General features: G+C 35.5%; 1 pseudogene; it reads left to right on the plus strand.

The window, feature by feature from the left end:
• The first annotated feature begins 9,733 nt into the window (after positions 1–9,733).
• On the plus strand, positions 9,734–15,029 carry LOC134279858 (uncharacterized; annotated as a pseudogene).
• Positions 15,030–17,298: the final 2,269 nt, after the last annotated feature.

The following is a 17,298-nucleotide window of genomic DNA, read 5'->3' on the forward strand; positions in this document are numbered from 1 at the left end:
ATGCATTAAATGACATTAGCTTCCTACGTTAAAACTTGGTTATACCAAAGCTACTGGGACAAATGGAATTACTTCGTTACATCCGTAATTCATCATAGACATATCAGACATTTGTTAAATATATACAGGATGGGGATCAAAAATAAATTTGCTATATCCGTTAATTTACTATATCCGTAATTGTATTAAATGAATTTTGCTTTAATAGTAGAGACATCATGTTCAATGTTAACTTTGGTTGATACATTAAATGCAACACAAAACCTTGTGTTTTAAATTATTCTGGATCAGGTTATTTCCAAAGAGTGGTGGACTTCTCTTATTTCCTAAAGGCAATTACCATATAAGAGATATACCTGATTTATCCTGAACCTTTTACAGACTCATTTAAACGATTTAAACATGTAATGAGTGATTTAATTCTGAGAAATGACAATTATATGTACATGCATTACAATGCAAAAAGAGTCACTTTCAAAGTTAATTTTTTGACGTTTGTGCAAAAATAACGTAACGTCAAAGTTTACTTAGAATTGATGTAGGACCATAAAAATTCAGATTTGGCAACTTCAAACCTTGCTCTATCAAAATCCATGAAAATCTCAAAATGTATAAAAATTGCCATAAGGAAAATGTTCAGCCCCTAGACTCTTTCAAATTTGTGCTTCGAAAATTTTCAGTGCGCTATTTGAAATACGTTTTTGGGCTGATTTCTATAATATTCCAGCAATGTAGACATACTTTTATATATTATGTTCATCTTACAAAGCAGAACCTGATTATACAAAAGATAATATTCAATCTTTATTTTAAGGGAGGTTTATTCCCTTCGAGTATTTTTTAGAGTACGCGAAAAACAAGAGGCCCACGGGCCTTATAGGTCACCTGAGCATTATGCAACAACTTTCCAGTGATCGAATTTGATTCATGTTTTAAGCCAGATGCTATATGGCATTCACAATTTTGAAAGAGGCACAATTGATCATCATAACAAAACACTTAGCAGTTGCTAAGCTTGGTTACTGAATACCCATACGCAGGGTAGGGGAACAATATTCCAACTTATCAGTAATATTCAGCAATAATCAGTAGTGCCCCTAACACTGTGACGTAAACCCCTGACCCTAGGTCCACACATTGCAAAAATTTTAAAAAGGTACCCTTAAAATTGCCTATCAAAAAAGAAATACATGTTTTTTAAATATAAAGGAGCAGATTTCAAACAATTAGTTCATTTTCAGTATATAAGTAGAGCCCTCCCCCCCCCACTCCTGACCCTGGGGCCTTGAATTCACAATTCTGCAAGATTAGGGCCCTTGCTCATCATAACTATTTAAGGAGTTCATCTGCTTCATACCCAGAGACAGAGAAGAAAATTTTCAAAGATTTAATGTATTTTCATTATATAATCAATAGAGCCCCTCCCTAACACCAGAACCCTGATCCTGTGACCATAAAATTCATAATTTTAGAAAGGGCATTTTTGCTCAGCATAAATATGTACTTAGTTAGTTTATTTAATACCTAGGAGCAGAGAAGATTTTCACAGAATTCATGCATTTTCACTATATAATCAATAGAGCCCCCCCCCCCCCACACACACACACACCAAAACCCTTGACCCTGGGGCCATAAAATTCACAATTTTGGTTCAGGCACTCTTGCTCATCATAACTATGCACTTAGTTAGTTTATTTGATACCTAGGAGCAGAGAAGATTTTCAAAGAATCCATGCATTTTCACTATATATAATCAATAGATCCCCCCCCACACACACACCAAAACCCTTGACCCTGGGACCATAAAAATCACAATTTTGATTGAGGCCCTCTTGCTCATCATAACTAAGCACTTAGTTAGTTTATTTGATACATAGAAGCAGAGAAGAAGATTTTCAAAGAATTCATGTATTTTCACTATATAATCAATAGAGCCACCCCTCCCCTCCTTAACACTAGAACCCTTGACCCTGGGGCTATAAAATTTACAATTTGGGTTAAAGTACTCTTGCTCATCATAACTATGCACTTAGTTAGTTTATTTAATGCAAAGGGGCAGAGAAGAAGATTTTCAAAGAAATCATGTATTTTCACTATATATAATCAATAGAGTCCCACCCTAACACCAGATCCCCTGACCCTGGGGCCATAAAATTCACAATTTTGGTAGAAGCACTCTTGCTCATCATGACTATGTACTTAGTTGGTTTATTTTATACCCAGGAGCAGAGAAGAAGATTTTCAAAGAAATAATGCATTTTCACTATATACTTATTTAGCCCCGCCCTAGCACTAGAACCCCTGACCCCAGGGTCATGAATTTCACAGTTTTGGTAGAGGACTCAATGCTGATTACAAACATGCAAAGTTTGACTGCTTGATGTCCAGGAGTAAAGAAGAAAATTTTTAAAGATTGCATTAATTTTAGTGGCTTTGGCCCCACCCCTCAGGCCCCAGGGGGGCAGGGATCATGAAATTCACAATTTTTGTTCCCCTTCACCCATAGATGCTTTGTGCCAAATTTGGTTGAAATTGGTTCAGTGGTTGTAGAGAAGAAGCTGAAAATGTTCAAATGTTAACACACGACGAACGACGCACGACGACGGACGAAAACGGATAGCAATAGGTCACCTGAGTTTACTCAGGTGACCTAAAAATGTAGATCCAATTTTAGAGTTTTAGGGGCATAAAAATCTTAACAGATGTCATGATAAAAGTTATCGCATATTCTTCCTCGTCTTTTTGAGACAATGAAAATGATGTAAGGCACATTAAGATAGCTCCACAAATAAAACTTCAGGTCCCCGAGAAATGAAGAAATTAAGGTCAGATAAACCCCGTAAAAATGGAAAAAAGTTTCTGGGTTCAAAATGTTTATTTCTAACCCAAATGAATATAAAGGTTCTTTATGTCATTTTGTTCGTTTTTCAAACGAGAAAGAATATTTAATCAGATTTGTTGTAGGATAGATAATAAAAATTTCAGCCCCTTATTTAAACTTTCAGTGTAGACTTCGAACATTTTCAATGCGCTATTTGAAATGCCTGTTTGGCTTTTTTGTTTTAATCAAGTGATATTGACAATCCATATATCATTATGTTCATATTATTGATAAAAAAAAACAATTATATTTTTAATTTTTTGCAATGACTTAAAGGCAAATGAAATATTTTAGAAATACTTCTCATTAACAAAAGCAACAAGTGTTTACATACTATACTTATATTTTAATTTCTATACTTAAGCTACACCTGGTTTCAAATAATAATAATCAAGAAGGTGAGTTTTTGTGCTTCTTCTGATCACAACGTTTGTATCTTCATGCTCTAAGAATCTCTAGATTCGGGGGCACACTGCTCAACGCGTTATCGGCTACTCGGTTGTTATCGGACACTCGGTTGATAACAATTTTTGACAGGTTAATAAATTATTTTAAATAAACTCTGTTAAAATAGAAACAGAGAATATTCATTGTGCTTTTTGTAAACAGAAATGAATACGGATACAAAATAAAGCCTCGATACGTACTAGTCTAGCATTTGTTAGCCTTTGGAAGGCTTTTAAAGTTAAATTTGTTATATTTTGCAAGTTTTTCTCCGATTGGCATTGCTGTAAATAGCCTTTTTTCTTCAAAATCCTTGTTTACCTTGCGTTAATGATTGTGCACACGAAGACTTCCTCAGAATCTTGCAAATATGTAAATAAAGGGAAAAAATTGCCTGAGTTTAACTTTCAGTATGTTATCGGAAATACGGTTGAATAATGCACTTTGTTATCGGATAACTCGGTTTTGGTTATCGGAAACAACGGTTGTCATAAATTAAGGGAAAACGCAAAGAAACGACAGAAATTCTAATTTTTGGCTATAATATGCCTCTTTAAGAACATGTATCTTTTAAAAATTGTGTGTTTTTTGGCATTTCTCACTGAAATCTGCATTGACCTGTTTGAAAATATGGTACAAGTTTTAAATTTCATTACAAGGTACCGAGATCCCCATGTGTGGCGCAGTGGTTAGAGTGTCAGCTCTAGAGTTGCCAAGTAAGGAGTCGATCCTTACGTCGCGGGTTCGTATCCCACAGTGGGACGTCGCAGTAGGTGCTAGCACAAAAAAGATCCCTCACTGCTCAATGGCCCTATAGGTGCTGAGTATATGACAAATTTTGAAGCTCTCCGCCGGCAAGTGATGACGTCTCCATATGACTGGAAAAAACGAAGGAGGGCGTTAAAGAACATACAATCAAGTTGCTGAACGCATGGCGAAGAAACAGTTGCTACCCATTTTGATCGACTTAGGTCAGTCGCCGCTGAGTTTCAAACTCACAACCTTTCGAACACAAATACATTTATCAGTTTGGTATGTACATACAAAACAATTTAAACTCAAGGGTGGTTAGGTGAATTTCCAAAAAGGTAGTTAGACCAAAATATATGACATAAAATTCAAAATTTTGAATTAAGGTAGGATTCTTCTCTGGTTTCTGACTAGATGAAATATCCAAAGTACATTTGCTTTTATCTCTTATATATTTAGGTGTAAAAGATTTAAAAGACCATATTTTTCTTTTCTCATCACAACTGTACAACTTTAAATAGAAATGGTAATCCGCTTTTGAAAACTAGCAGGGACTATATTTTTGGCGGAATGATGGCGTATGAAAATATCTTCTTTTCTGTCTCTCAAAATTATTATAGAACAATGAATTAGTTATAATTTTTTAACAATCAAAGACTTGAAGAAATTTTCTATTGTATGTTTAATTAATAATAAGGGACTGAAGTTTCTAAATATATCAAATTTATATGATTTTTCAAACAAACTAGAAATATCTTAGCTTTTGTAAGCTTCCAATCTGACTGCAGATTTGAGCCAAAAATCCGTAAAAAGTATTTCTTCTCTCTTAGTAAACGATCAAAACATTTTGTTTTTGTATTATTTTGTACCTTTATGTGACAACTTCACCATATGTGAAAATGAGAAAAATTTAAATATAGGAAGCGTCTAAAAATAACTAATATATTCTAAAAAATAAGAAAAGTAGAGGAAATTCGGATTAGCCAATATCCATTTTAATTAAATTATTTAGGTCAATTTGGTAAATCATCTTATAGGTCCTTTATGGTAGTATCTTCTTAGGCATAAAGAAAAACATTCAGTCTTTTAAAATACAAGTAGGGATTGCATAATTGGCACAACAGTAATTATTTATCATTAATGTCCAGGAAAAAGGTAATGACCTTGACCTGATCTTGCCTCTAATATTAAACGGTCAAATTTAATCTCACTGATACCATTACTTAGTAATACTGTCTTCTTGATTCTGTGAAAATTTCATTAATTTTTAAATACAGGAAATGTGAAGAATCCTACCTTGAAAAAAATAAAAAAAATCGTAAATACGGATCTCTAAAACATCGGAGGTTGTTACATCCTGCAGTGTGCTCAAATTCAATGTGTTGATAGCGCTAATGCTCAGATGGTTGGGGGGGGGGGGCTGACATGGATTTTGCATTGCTATTGGGGTTTATACTGAAGCAAAAAATCTCTACCATCCCCCCACCCCCCGTGTAATTGAAAACGCAAATAACTGTTTGTAGAAAAAGTTTAAAATACGAGGAACTGAAGTGAATCAATAAGCACCCCTCCTCCTTAATAGGTATTTTAAACGGTTGGAAAATAAGTTATGTATTTTTTTTGTTAAAGCGTTTCTAACACAATAAAATTCCAGTCGGCTCCCTTAATAACTCATTTTTTTTTTAAATATTTTTTTCTGAACGACGCTTTTTGTTAAAGGATAGTCTCTTTAGTCTACTACATATCCATATTACATTGTATAAAAAAGAATTAAGAATTATTATTTTTCTTTAATGTTGGGAGCTATCTTATTTACACAAGATCACATGATCAAGTATTTAAAAAGTTGTATAAACTGGGTGATTCTATTTTAAGCTTCTAAAGTATGTTAAACGTTCTTCTGCGGAGCAACATAAGTCCTGACGTCACAACCCCAGACACTTATTTCATATATGGGGCATCCTTCTAAGCCTTACCTGCTATATATGTGTAACTGTGACGTGATAATACGATTAACATTACTGGACAAATAAAATAGTTCCCCGGGGATCATGGGGGAAATTGAACTTGTTTTTTTTTCCCTCAAAATAACGTAATACATGTAAACTATATCAGAAGACTAAAGCAAAATTGTTATCATTAATTAAACATGATAATTTACGTTTGAAACTGTCTGAAGCAGTTTCCAAGAGGTTATCTTGAATGGAAAACAAGAAAAATGGTTGAACAAATGAGTAGTTCTATAATAATTTTATAATTATTAATCTTATTTATATACATTTATATCAAAACAAACTTTTACGTTTGCTATTTTCAAGGATTGGCAGATTATAATGGAATTTTCCATCTATGTATGAAGCTAATAAAGGAAACTTTTTAACCTGAGTTTCCGATAACGTACAGCCGTCAAAAACCGAAGTATCCGGCAACATCAACCGAGTTGACGATAACATGTTTTCAACTAATGAGATATTTTAAAAGACTGTTTACTAACCTTTAATTTGGATTTTTAATCCCAGTTTGCTGATCTAAAGGTATCTGATTGTCCATAGAGTAAACAGATCAGTTTGTTTGATAGAATAAACTAATTTTGAACTGTACAGAAGTTAAAATGTGGTGACATAGTCCGAAAATTTTATAAAATATCATTTGAAAGAGCTGTAGATCTTTTGAAAGAGAGTGATTTGGTTTATGCTTTCTGCTGCTGAAAAGTATCATCAATTATCTGTCATAGATCACAAACTTTATTTGCTGAAATACAAATTTATCGTTGATATATGAAACTTAAAATTACCCACATTTTCTAAACATTGCTTTTCTTGCACCGAGTGTCCGATAACAACCGAGTTGCCGGTAACGCGTTGAGTAGTGTGGGGGGGGGGGGGGGGAGGTCGTGTATCCCATTTGTCCTCACTATTTTCTGGAATGCCGCAATCTCTTTAGAGAGATAGTCGATTCTTGCATCATCTTTAACTTTCAGTTGTACAAAGGTAGGTAATGTGCAGAATAGAACATTAATTTCCAGGGTGCATACATTTCGATCAAACGGAAACTGATTATAAACTTTCCATCTCTCATGAACAGAAGTTCAAAATATGTGATTGATTCGAAGCGTGTATTTTGCCGCAAATCCAAAAGAAGAGGAGGAGAAACACTAGCACGACGAAAACAAAAGGGGTCCTGAATTTTTCCAATTCTTTAATTTCCTCTGTAATTCTCTTTTCCTGAGGCTTGAGTTTTTGCTCAATCCCCAGCAGTATGTCTATAAGTTTTTGTTTGATTCATCAGAAACATTCATCAAAAACAGAAAACTGGTGATATTAGTCATAAAAAGTTGTACCATTTCTTAATGTGACGAAGACAATAAGGGTAATGTGACAGAGAAGTAAGGGGATGAGTTCTTTCCCTTAATTCGCCAGCTGGCGAATCAAGCCATTTCCTTTAATATATCATTTTTCTAGTATATTTAGCAGAACAAAACGCGATAAAGAAAATATATTTCATTTCAAGATCATTTAAGTTTTATACAACCAAATAATAATATTTTGCAGCGATCCACTTACTTTTGTATTAAATTTAACGGATCATGAATGCTTAAATGTATTTATAGCATGAATGGGTTATTTTTATTTAAAATGACAAATCATAGAAATCTAAAATTTTACATATTAAATAAAATTTAATATCTAAACAAAAAGGACTGGTTACATCATCCTTCAGTCTCCTCACCATTCGCCTTAAGGAATCTAAAGTACTGGTTACATCATCCTCAAGTCTCCTCACCATTCGCCTTAAGGAATCTAAAGTACTGGTTACATCATCCTCGAGTCTCCTCACCATTCGCCTTAAGGAATCTAAAGTACTGGTTACATCATCCTCGAGTCTCCTCACCATTCGCCTTAAGGAATCTACAGTACTGGTTATATCATCCTCGAGTCTCCTCACCATTCGCCTTAAGGAATCTAAAGTACTGGTTACATCATCCTCGAGTCTCCTCACCATTCGCCTTAAGGAATCTACAGTACTGGTTATATCATCCTCGAAGTCTCCTCACCATTCGCCTTAAGGAATCTAAAGTACTGGTTACATCATCCTCGAGTCTCCTCACCATTCGCCTTAAGGAATCTAAAGTACTGGTTACATCATCCTCGAGTCTCCTCACCATTCGCCTTAAGGAATCTAAAGTACTGGTTACATCATCCTCGAGTCTCCTCACCATTCGCCTTAAGGAATCTAAAGTACTGGTTACATCATCCTCGAGTCTCCTCACCATTCGCCTTAAGGAATCTACAGTACTGGTTTGATCATCCTCGAGTCTCCTCACCATTCGCCTTAAGGAATCTAAAGTACTGGTTACATCATCCTCGAGTCTCCTCACCATTCGCCTTAAGGAATCTAAAGTACTGGTTACATCATCCTCGAGTCTCCTCACCATTCGCCTTAAGGAATCTAAAGTACTGGTTACATCATCCTCGAGTCTCCTCACCATTCGCCTTAAGGAATCTAAAGTACTGGTTACATCATCCTCGAGTCTCCTCACCATTCGCCTTAAGGAATCTAAAGTACTGGTTACATCATCCTCAGTCTCCTCACCATTCGCCTTAAGGAATCTACAGTACTGGTTATATCTATCCTCGAGTCTCCTCACCATTCGCCTTAAGGAATCTAAAGTACTGGTTACAACACACCGAGTCTCCTCACCATTCGCCTTAAGGAATCTATAGTACTGGTTACATCATACTCCAGTCTCCTCACCATTCGCCTTAAGGAATCGACAGATTCTTGCTATCCTCCCTTGTTGGGTGAGAAGTTCTGGGATTTGTAGACTTGTCTCTCCATGACTGGCACAGCGACTGTTTTCTTTCGGATAAATGTACTGGACACTTGTACATAAAACGCCAGAAATGAGAAACACTGCCCACACCGTTGCCATAGTTTAACTTCTTGTTTTCTTAATGGGGCCTTCCTGGAATATAGCGTTTCTTGAACATATGTTACTCTGACCTAGCAGAATCTAGAAACAGGAAGGGTGAAACGATGAACAAGTTTATTTTGCGGGTTTCAGCAGTAATAAGAGTCTAACCTAAGATATACCACATTCTCATTTTACACAAACCCAAGAGTTATTTCTCTTTGATCATTAACTCTGTAACAGACTAACAAATTTTAGACCGAATATAAACTACGCCACACATAGCCACAGTTTTATAAATAAAAATCCTGACAGGGGAAGTTTAAAATTAAAAAGGATGAAAATGACTCAATACAGATACCTCTAAAACGCCACCTAAATATTAAGCAGAAAATGTTATTGTCATGAAATGATGGAAACATCTAATACGTTTACAAAGCATGGATTAAGTGCTTTAATCAGAGAGGGGGTGAGTAGTGTAGGCTTTAATGCTACTTTGAGTCTCCAATGATGATCCAACCTTTGGCACTGCTGAGCAGGGGAACTCACGGTCGTGTTTTTTTTCATCTGCTGGATCGAGTCGGAAGACCTCTGACGCACTTTTTTTTCGACTTCGGAAGACCTACCTCTCGTCTCTTCTCGTGATGACGGTAGGTTTAGTGGGCAGAGACACGTGACAACATGGCGAATGGGATAACATACTATGAGTGCGAAACGTGCAAAAAGAAATATGCAACCGCTCAATCTTTTTACAACACCATTGTGCTACAGGCAGTGAAGGTAAATGAATATTAGCCTCAGAAATTAAAGAAATTACCCCCGAAAATAGAGACAATATGTGACTTATACGTTACCCCTAGTAGTACACATGGTACATGCGTATGCAGAGACATATTGGTCTATGGTGTATGTAACCACAGGGGGCTTGCTCCTGGCGTGTAAAAGTTATTTATTTAAAGTTAGTTAACGCTAATAATAAAACAACACATTATTACCGTATATGATTTTTAAAAAAATAAATAATTATTACATGCCAGTAGCAAGCCCTTGTAATGTGACAACAATATGTGAGAACGAAGACCATTGGGCCCTATATGAACATGTGTATTTAACCAAGGGGCTTGCTCCTGGCTTGTAATAGTTTATATACGCTAATAAAACAACACATAATTACCATATATGATTTTTTAAAAATAATGATTACATGCCGGTAGGAAGCCCTTATAATGTGAGAAAAATATGTGACGTGCTATACGACAAGAGATTGTACTGGACCTAAACAGGTGCTTCAGGACAGGAACCCCCTCCCTCAAAGTAAACCCTCAGGAATTTTAGACTTTTTAGCTCACCTAAGCCGAAGGCTCAAGTGAGCTTTTCTGATCACATTTTATCCGTCGTCCGTCCGTCCGTCTGTACACGTTTCACATTTTCGACTTCTTCTCAAGAACCACTGGGCCAATTTTGACCCAACTTGGTACGATGCATCCTTGGATGAAGGGGAATTTAAATTGTTAAAAGGAAGTGACATATCCCCTCGCAAGGGGAGATAATCATGAAAAGACAAAAATAGGGTGGGGTCATTAAAAAATCTTCTCAAGAACCACTGAGCCAGAAAAGCTGAAACTTATGTTAAAGCATCCTAGGGTAATGTATATAATAAATTTTTCAAATCATGACCCCCGGGGGAAGGGCGGGACCACACAATGGGGAATCAATTTTACATATAAATATATAGGAAAAATCTTTGAAAATCTTCTTCTCAAGAACTACTGGGCCAGAAAAGCTGAAAATTATGTGAAAGCATCCTGAGGGTAGTGTAAATATTAAATTGTTCAAATCATGACCCCAGGGGGAAGGGCAGGGCCACAATGGGGAATCAAAGTTTTACATACAAATATATTAGAAATAATCTTGGAAAATTTTCTTCTCAGAATCTATGGGCCTGAAAAGCTGAAACTTCTGTAAAAGCATACTAGGGTAGTGTAGATATTAAATTGTCCAAATCATGACCCCCGGGGGAAAGGGCGGGGTTACAATGGTGAAGCAAAGTTCTACATAGAAATATATAGGAAAAATCTTTGAAAATCTTCTTCTCAATAATAACTACTTGGCCAGAAAAGCTGAAACTTCTGTGAAAGCATCCTAAGGTAGTGTAGATATTAAATTGTTCAAATCATAACCCCCTGGGGGGAAAGGCCGGGCCACAAACGTAAGGTGTAAAAGCATACTAGGGTAGTGTAGATATTAAATTGTCCAAATCATGACCCCTGGGGGAAGGGCGGGGTTACAATGGGGAGTAAGTTCTACATAGAAATATATAGGAACCATCTTTGAAAATCTTCTTCTCAAGAACAACTGGGCCAGAAAAGCTGAAAATTATGTGGAAGCATCATAGGAGTGTAGATTCTTAATTGTAAAAATCATGACCCCGGGGGAAGGGCGGGGCCACAATGGGGAATCAAAGTTTTACATAGAAATATATAGAAAAATTTTTTGAGAACTTTGTTCTCAATAACGACTGACCTTAAAATTTGAAACTTATGTGGAAGTAGTGTTGGCAAATCGGACGATTTTTATTAACCGGTTACTCGCATCATCTTCCGGTCGAGTACCCGGTTACTCAGATGATTTTTTGTAAAAGAATCAATATCTATTATTAATCTTATTCTATACTTATCGGTAGTAGTAATACACAAATGATAGGGACATTATATTAACAATACATACAAACGATATCATCAAAGATTTACGATTTTAAAATAAAAAAAAATTAGAGAATTCGGCACACAAAGACAAATAAAAACGTCATCGTCAATCACCAGTTTACACTTTTTCAGCCCCCAAAATATCTTGCAATTAAGGAGAATAGTTATTCACATACTCCATAATTAATTATTAGTTAATATATTGAGTGTCCAGTAAATCGCTGGTTTCCGAATAATTCAAGCTTAGGTGATTCAACAGATTTTGAATCAGCTCTTCTTTTGTTACAACTCTAAGTTTATTATGTCTTCGGCGGCACCTCGTTTAATTATCAAATGAGGTAATTATAACCCAGGCCTTCAAAATATGTAAACCCCAAGCAATCAAAGTTATCAATTATATAAACTGTGATAACTAATCAAAACAATTTGATTCACTACAACCATGAACTAGATCAAGTCTAACGGTATCTAAAATTAGGGATATGTGGAAGTCAGTGTACATTTATAGATTATGAAACATTCATTTTCTATGCCTTTACTATGTAAGATTTATTTTATCCGAGTAATCGAAAAGCAGTTTTACTAACCGATACTCGCAACGTTCGACGGTTAACCGGGTACTCGTTGCCAACACTATGTGGAAGCATTCTTGTGTAGTGTAGATTCTAAATTGTTCAAATCATGACCTCCGGGGAAAGAGCGAGGCCACAATGGGGAATCAAAGTTTTACATAGAAATATATAGGAAAAATCTTTGAAAATCTTTTTCTCAAGAACCACTGGGCCAGAAAAGCTGAAACTTATGTGGAAGCATCCTGGTATAGTGTAGATTCTAAATTAAATCATGACCCCCGGGGGAAGGGTGGGGTCACAATTGGTAATCAGAGTTTTACATAAAAATATATAGGAAAAATCTTTGAAAATCTTCTTCTCTAGAACCACGGGGCCAGAAAATTTGAAACTTATGCGGTAGCATTCTTGGGTAATGTAGACTTTAAATTGTTCAAATTCATCACCCCAAGGGGAAGGGTTGAACCACAATGGGGGGATCAAGGTTTTACATAAAAATACATGTATATACGAAAAATCTTTGAAGATCTTCTTCTCAAGAACCACTGGGCCAGAAAAGCTGAAACTTATTTGCACATGGAAGGATTCTGGGTTGTTGATCTCAAAATGTCTTAATTATGATCAGTGGGGTAGGGTGGGGATACATAATGTATTACAAAGGGGAAATCTGGTAATGAACAGAATGGTCAAAGCTTCTCAGGTGAGCGATGTGGCCCATGGGCCTCTTGTTTCATGTAAATTATATATGGATGACGCATTTGGGATATATTAATTATCCTATTTAGTTCAGAAAATTTGCTTAACTAACATTTTTCTCTCTCTCTATATATATATATAATTATATATATACATGTATACCGGATATAAAGTAATGTTTATATATAGAATGTAGGATGGATTTTATAAGTACGAAAGACGAATAGGGTCACATAAAAATATCTCGTAATTAAAAGAAAAGATCTCGTTATAATGAGAAAAGATCTCGTTATTAGGAGTTAATTATCTCGTAATTACGAGTTAATTAGCTAATTACGAGAAAAGATCTTGTTATTACGAGTTAATTATCTCGTAATTACGAGAAAAGAGCTCGTTCTTACGAAAAAGATCTATAAAATCGAAGCACAATTTAATAACTTTGTCCTCTTCACACATTTTTATGAAAGAAAAAATTCCAAGATAATGGCATAAATATATATTTATAATCATCTCAAAATAACGAGATCTTTCTCGTTATAACGAGATAATTACCTCGTAATAATGAGAACTTTTCTCGTTAATACGAGATCTTTTCTCGTAATTACGATATAAAATATTTTTTATGTGGCACTATTTGTCTTTAACTCGTAATAACAAGATCTTTTCTAGTATAAATGATATATTTATCTCGTAATAACAAGATCTTTTCTAATTAGTTCGAGATTATAGACTATAATTAATTAATTTAAGTAATTACTATATTTTTTTCTCGTTATCTCGTTATAATGAGATAAAAAAAATTATGTGGCCCTATTCGTCTTTCGTATAAGTCACTTGTTTTAAGTTATTTTTTAATTGTTGGTATAGATCTTATCACATTGAAAGATAATTTGTGAGAAAAAAGCCCAGGGGTCTATAACGAAGTGGGAGGGGGCTTGTCCTCAAGCACCTGTAGACCTGATTTTTATTTTTTGTTTTCTGACTATGCATAAAGAACTTCAGTGAGCGTATAAACTCAAAACCTACAGCTATTGCATGAAATTCCTATCACGATAATAGATTTACAAAACTGTGAATAAGAGCTCATCAATCTTAAATTTATTCAAACACTGTAACCTATAACGGAATTTTAATATCTGCAGACGGAATATTAGAGACTATATTTCTTAACCAAACATATGAAACATTTAATTAAATAGTATTTTTGTACAGAAAATTGAAGATATATATGTCAATAATTCTGTTGTTGCAGGAAAACCACACACTGCATCTAGTTCAACCAGTCCTTCATTGAGTCCAGAATCAGAGGAAAATCATGGCCCTGTGTTTTGGCCTGCACAGGCTACAAAGTTATTATTTTATGAAATGAAAAATAGGATGGACGACATTCAGATCGGAAAAAATACTAAAAAGAAGATGTGGACAGAAATATCTGAGTCCTAAATATCAAAAGGTTTCAAGTTTACAGGGGACCAGGTGATGGGGAAATGGAAAACTTTGATCTCAGTATTAAAAAGAACTAAAGACAACAACCGCAAGAGTGGATCGGGCAAGAAGACCTGCCCATTCCAAGAAGAGTTGGAAGAAATTCTTGATGGTAATTCGTTCATTAATCCTGTTGCTACTTCAAGTACAACTATAAAAAAAAAAGAATTTCTTCAAGAATCCTGTCAAGTTCAGGAACACCGTGATCAGGTTTAGGAACGGCGTCATCAAGTTCAGGAACACCGTCTTCAAGTTCAGGAACACCGTCTGCGCCGTCATCAAGTTCAGGCACACTGTCATCAAGTTCAGGCACACCGTCATCAAGTTCAGGCACACCGTCATCAAGTTCAGGCACACCGTCATCAAGTTCAGGCAGCAAGAGAAAAGGAGAAGAACAAATTGCAAAGTGTTATGAAAATAACAATATAGATCCTACTAGAGCTGACCGAAAAAAACGCAAAGTGGGTGCTTCAAGTGAGGTTTTAGAGTTTTTGAAAGATTATATAGAAAACCAAAGAAAAGAAAAGGAAGAAGAAAGAGCCGAGCGTGCACGTGGAGAGTTAATCAAGGAATTGAAAAAGAATTAACTTTAATTAGGAAGTCTGTCAATGGGAAAAAGCAGTTAACCCTATGAAATAACTTTTTTTCCTTCAATTGCCAAGCAGCTAAATTTAAAATTAACATATCAATTAATATTTTTGCATAATTATATATGTACAACATAAAATGTTTGGATCTTGATACTACTGTACATGCATAAATAAATGAAAATAAAACAAAACTATTGCTTAAGGATTCCTCAAAGATAATTTTAGTACATATCTTTTCTTCTGCAAATAGCTGTTATGATTTAGTTGCTACAATTGAAATAGAAATTCATGTCACATGTACATGTATATAAATATATACAGAGAAAAAAAGGTCATTAAATTTTATTATGAAGCATTTTGATGTTTATGAGTCTGGCATTTATAATCTTTCTAAATAATAATGCACAAGACTACAGAATGAGCAATTGCAACTAGTTGAGAAATATAATGTACAGTTTGTTCTAAATTCAAAAAATAAAATGCATGTTAACATTCTAATTGTTCAGACAAGACAGTGTTAATTATTCTGACTAATGTAGGTTTCTTGCTATCCTATCTCATTTTGCTGAGCCTGTTTCATCCATGGCACCCGTGGAAATATCATTATTGATATGTTCAAACTGCTCCTCGACAAATTCATCACTAATGTCTCCGTGTTTGATGCAGACATTGTGTAAAACACAACACGCTATTCCAATATCACATAATGTTTGGAGTTTCTTTTGTTTCTAAGTAGTGCAGCCTGCGAAAACGTCCTTTCAGAAGTCCAAAGGCACGTTCAATAACAGCTCTTGTTGAGGAATGATTAAATTTATAGTGTTTTGTTCAGCTGTTAGGTTTTCATTGTCTCTATAGGGTGCTAGCAATTAATTTTTGAGAGCGTATGCCCATCCCCAAGTATGTGATGATCAGCACATATATTCTGTCCTTCACTCCACAAGTCAGAATTTTTCAAGACCCGAGCATCATGCACCCGATAAAGCAATTGGAAAAAAGAAGTATCATGTAGGCAGACACATTGCAAAATTATGCTTTGGTAACTTTTTCTGTTCACATAGACTTTAGGATGCTCACCAGGCGGTGTTAACTGTATGTGGGTTCCATCAATGGCTCCGACGACATTTGGAAAACCTCTCTTTTCTGCATGAAATAACTGTGGAGTCTGCAATGTCAAAAATATCTGCGATCAACCTCACACTTCCCTGGTGACCAAAGTATCTTAGAGCAACAAGTACTGTTTTTTCCAACCTTACTCATTCCCGACCTCCAAAACGTTCATCATTTAGTTGCATTTCAGGTTTTGATGACAAAACTTCAACTAGTGACTCAAAGCAATTTTGGGTGAAACGAAATATTCTCTTGAAGTCGGTGGCTATGTAGCTGTCCACAACAGTAGTAGCATAGTTCTGTACTTTAACGTGATGAGATCTGTACCTATAAGTAAATATAAAGAAGTATGTAGCGTGATGAGATCTGTACCTATAAGTTAAGAAAGAAAATGTATGTAGAATTTATTTGATTTGAAACTGATGGCATACCGGTCATTATATTGCACATGTTTGTAAAGAATCACCCTTTTTTGCCCCCAGGACTTGAACCTGGACCTCCTCACTGTAGTGAAATATTCATGCATGAGGCGTGCTGACCAGTTACACTAAGGCAGTATAGCACAACAGTGGAATTGGAAAACAAGGATTCATTTTGACATTTCATTTTAGGTCACCTGAGTAAACTCAGGTGACCTATTGCTATCCGTTTTCGTCCGTCGTCGTGCGTCGTTCGTCGTGTTTTAACATTTGAACATTTTCAGTTTCTTCCCTGCAACCACTGAACCAATTTCAACCAAATTTGGCACAAAGCGTCTATGGGTGAAGGGGAACTAAAATTTTGAAATTCATGATCCCTGTCCCCCTGGGGCCTGAGGGGTGGGGCCAAAACCACTAAAATTATTGCCATCTTTAAAAATTTTCTCCTTTACTCCTGGACATTAAGCAATCGAACTGTTTGCATGATTGTAATCAGCAATGCGTCCTCTACCAAAACTGTGAAATTCATGGCCCTGGGGTCAGGGGTTCTAGTGACAGGGCTAAATAACTAGTATTGAAAATGCATTATTTTTTTGGTTATGATGAGCAAGAGTGCCTCTACGAAAATTGTGAATTTTATGGCCCCAGAGTCAGGGGTTCTGGTGTTAGGTCGGGGCTCTATTGATTATATAGTGAAAATACATTATTTATTTTAAAATCTTTTTTTCTGCTCCTGGGTA

Source organism: Saccostrea cucullata, unplaced genomic scaffold, assembly GCF_032062105.1.
Source record: "Saccostrea cucullata isolate Sc308-1 unplaced genomic scaffold, CSIRO_AGI_Scuc_v1 ctg5670, whole genome shotgun sequence".
Lineage (NCBI taxonomy): Eukaryota > Metazoa > Mollusca > Bivalvia > Ostreida > Ostreidae > Saccostrea > Saccostrea cuccullata.